General features: G+C 48.9%; 1 long non-coding RNA gene across 1 annotated transcript; it reads right to left on the bottom strand.

Moving 5' to 3' along the window:
• Positions 1-619: 619 nt before the first annotated feature.
• Positions 620-2,361, bottom strand: LOC135399736 (uncharacterized). The gene is made up of 2 exons (XR_010424400.1): positions 2,190-2,361; positions 620-1,180 (listed from the first exon to the last, which is right to left on the bottom strand). It is a non-coding gene; the product is annotated as an uncharacterized LOC135399736 (long non-coding RNA).
• Between the last annotated feature and the right edge of the window lie 834 nt (positions 2,362-3,195).

Here is a 3,195-nt window from a genome sequence, read left to right on the forward strand (position 1 = left end):
CGTTGATGGTTCTGCGCACGCCCATAACAGGAAGAGAGCTTCGCGCAGTGCGCAGAACCACCAACGCTATCTGTTACGTACGCTATCGCCTTTGCGTAAGATGTAGTAAAACTCTGTATTGTGGTTCAGATCTGGTTCGGCTTAACGGTAAAAAGAAACACAAAAGTTCAGTTCTGGACAAAATAACGGTTCTTAGCAGTTTTTGGTTTCGGTTCAGCCGAGAACGGTTGCAACTGGGATAACAATCCAAGCGAGCACGCCGATCCGCATGGCGCACGCGCGTGAGGATCAACCCTGAAACGCACCGCCCACGCGGCACGGCGCTGGCGTCCTCGTGGGCATTGAGCTTGCTCGTTACGGTTAAGTCTGACGGCGGCTGTACTACCCCCCTGCATAGGTGCAACATCCGCGTGGAGGGGCCTTTGTGCGAAGCGAGCACAGTATAGCGGTTATAATAGTACAGGCTTACTCGTCCTTCGAAGCCATTTCCGCGTGGCTCCATGTGGGTTTGACGAGGTTGCCGAGTTCGAACCGCCCGCGAAAGCAATGGAAGCGTCGCTCTCGTATCGTTCCCCGAAGGAGCGTCACTTGTCTGTGACTTGCCTTTCACAACGCCGTCTGTCCGAAAAGAAAGTTACCTTTTATTACCTTCGTTATTCATAGAGGGATATTTTCAAGGCGAACGTAAAGGTCCATCAGACCATTTTGAAAGCATTGCGTTAACGAAATTTCGAATTTATCACGCCACAAGACGTTTATATAAAACAAAACTTGCCGTCTGTAAACGTCACGGGGGTACATACAGTCTCATTGTAAGGGGGGGGGGGGGTAACGTTGGGTAGACGAGCGGTCTGCCTGCCTAGGCTGGCGGCACCTTGCTCGTGGGAGAGGGAAAAGGGAGGGGAAGACCGTTAGATTATTTGCTGGCAAGCAGCGTGTGTTCCGGTAGCCGTCCTTGTGGGTCGACGAACCTTGAAAAAGTTCAGAAGAGCTCTTTGGACAAGCTTCCGATGATGGAGGTTGCCACGAGGATAGATAATGTCCTGGAGTTAGGGTTCGGATGTGCCGGTGGGCTGCCTGCGTCTTGCATCCGATGTGGCTGGGCAGTCCATAATAACGTGCTCCTCCGTTTCTGTTTCCCCACGATGGGGACATCCAGGGCTCGGGCTCCAGGGCTCATCTTAGGACGAGACGAACAGTATGACGCCTTGTATGTGAAGTTCTTATTCTTTTCTTTGTCTCTAGCCTCAATCTCTTTGCCTCTACGAAGATTCAGGCAGCAATAGAGTTTAATGCAAATTGTAACCACGTGGTCCTCAGACCCAATAGAATAGGTACCACTAGTCAAACAACTGCTGAAGATTAGTTTCAAAACAAAAGGAAGTCGCTACTATTCGAATACGGAGGGGAAGCTATGAAAGCTCGCAGAAAGCCGAGGGGGGAAAATCTGAACGGCGACATATAAAAAATGGTAGCCTATCTCATAGGAGTTCCTATTATCGCGAATTTTCATTTCTCAGATACACGCCATGCAAGTAGGTAATTTGTTATCACATTTTCCTGAGTCTGGGGTGGGGGGGTGGGGGGGGTTAGTAAAGCTGTGTGCGCAGCTCCCCAGTTCCCCGTCTTCCCTATTGCCTGTGGTGCGACCTCATTAGTCCCCCTCTCCCGCATAAGGAGGGCAAGATTTCAAGGTGAGGCGTACGTGGTTTCTTCTGTTGGTCCGTGCAGGTCTACGGATACCCCCTAGTCGCTGTCTCGTGAGTGGACGGACACTTGGTCACGTGGTTTTTTCAAACTTTACCCTGCGCATGGACTAACCGTCATTTGAGGCATAATGTATGTAATGTCTGTAATTGGGGGAATAAACTACATGATATTAATTAAATCTAAGTTGTTGTTTTTTTCGGGAAATGACGAAGAAGTTACACACGCGTACAAACACATGTACAACTTCGTATTATTATTTTTTTTACATACAAAAGAGAGTTCGATTTCGAGCTGACAGTATAACAAAAAAAAAAAAAAAGCGGCCTGAGTTCAGTGCACAAATAACAGGGGCACAGGCTGGTTCTACTAATGACTGCACATGATTGCAGCACAAAGACGGCCAGAATTTGAACATACTGTTACAATTTACATACGGGAAACACTATGCAGGAACTTTGTCATCGGTATCCGACACTAACCTTTATCAGCGGAAGACGAGCCGCGCGCAGAAAGACAGTGCCGTCGGAAATAGTTCACCAGCCGACACTGACGCATCGTGTTTACTCGTGACGTTGCTATAAGCGAGACAAACATAATTCACGAACGTCTCTAAGAACATATTTATATCAGGTCCGATATCTTGCACCAGCGCCTTTGTCCATAGATGTTCCTCTTCTACTCTAGACAGCACGTGTTAAAAACTCCACCTCTTTTTCCGTCGACCCGCCGATAGGGGCCCGATACAGACGTTTGTCGACAATGTGCCTATATAGCTTCTATTATCTCGCTTCCACTTGTCTGTTTATGACCGTTCAAGTAGTTCAAGGCATATCGTCCGTCTCTCTTTTTCTTTTTTTTTTATCCTTCGTTCATGTGGGACAACAATGGCCCACGCCGCAAACATTCTAACAGATCCCACGCACACGCCAAACAGTTAGAGCACTGAATGGAATGTCGAATGATTCGTTGTTCACCTTTCGACGTCGCGCCGCTCTGTCACACGTGTGAACGCCGAGTGTTTCGACGCCAACTTGAGCTTCTTGACCCTAGACCATTCAGGTTGTCCAAAGCACTTGGTCCATGGAACTCCCCTGCGCATCAGCGCCGGACTCCCCTTCTGCTTTCATGCAAGCCACTGGACTCCTCGAAGAGCTCTAAACAGAACTCCGACCTGTCGTCGCTTCGCGTTCACCATAATTCATCCTCTCATATTAACCTCTGTGAAGTGGGGTAGGGTCCTATGGCTACCGCGGGGAAACATCCCATGTCATCATCACTTCTCCTTTATTTATTGTTGTTGTTGTTTCGATGTCTCTGGACGCAGCGAAGCTTATCTGCACCTTCACGTCAAATGTCCCAGGAACAACGACGCACTTCACCGGGATGAAACCAGGGCTCGGAACCGTTAATTTGTGAGGTTCGGTTCAAGTTCCGGTTCAAGGTTATCGGTTCGGTTCGGGTTCGGTTCGGGTTCGGGTTCAGCGC

Source organism: Ornithodoros turicata, chromosome 7, assembly GCF_037126465.1.
Source record: "Ornithodoros turicata isolate Travis chromosome 7, ASM3712646v1, whole genome shotgun sequence".
Taxonomy (NCBI): Eukaryota; Metazoa; Arthropoda; class Arachnida; order Ixodida; family Argasidae; genus Ornithodoros; species Ornithodoros turicata.